Source organism: Babylonia areolata, chromosome 2 (genome assembly GCF_041734735.1).
Source record: "Babylonia areolata isolate BAREFJ2019XMU chromosome 2, ASM4173473v1, whole genome shotgun sequence".
NCBI lineage: Eukaryota > Metazoa > Mollusca > Gastropoda > Neogastropoda > Buccinidae > Babylonia > Babylonia areolata.
In genome coordinates, this window is record NC_134877.1 from 69,303,081 (window position 1) to 69,303,609 (window position 529).

Below are 529 nucleotides of genomic sequence, written 5' to 3' on the forward strand. Positions count from 1 at the left end.
ACAGCAAGAGAGAAAGAGAGCAGGCTTTGGCCACGGGCTGGCTCAGGTGTGAAGTGACCACTCATTACCCGCTCTGCCAATTTATACAGGTTAAGCGAAGTACAAAGACAATCACGTGTGCTGCAAACCGGATCGGCACTAATCTGGCCAAACCTGACAACAACTGTGTTTCTTTCAAGGTGTTCAGTAATAAATTTCTAAATGATTCCTGAACCGATTTACGTCGGATAAGTTGCAAAAGAAAGAGCTCAACGCCTACTTTCTAATGGGTATAATACGTTGATTATTTACGCTAAATTTATAATCTAAACTTAAGTCACCCGAACAGGGTCAGTTTAACCAGCTCGTCGCTGAAAATTACAAACTGCGTTAAATCAGTTTAACGTAAGCACGCATAAATGGAATAGACTTAAAGATGGAATTGCGACGATTTTGCCAGTGTATAATACTTGTAGTTTACTGATCTGATACAAAGAGGTATTAATTAATTATGGTGAAGCAGAAACACAAGTTTCCGCTCAGCCAATGA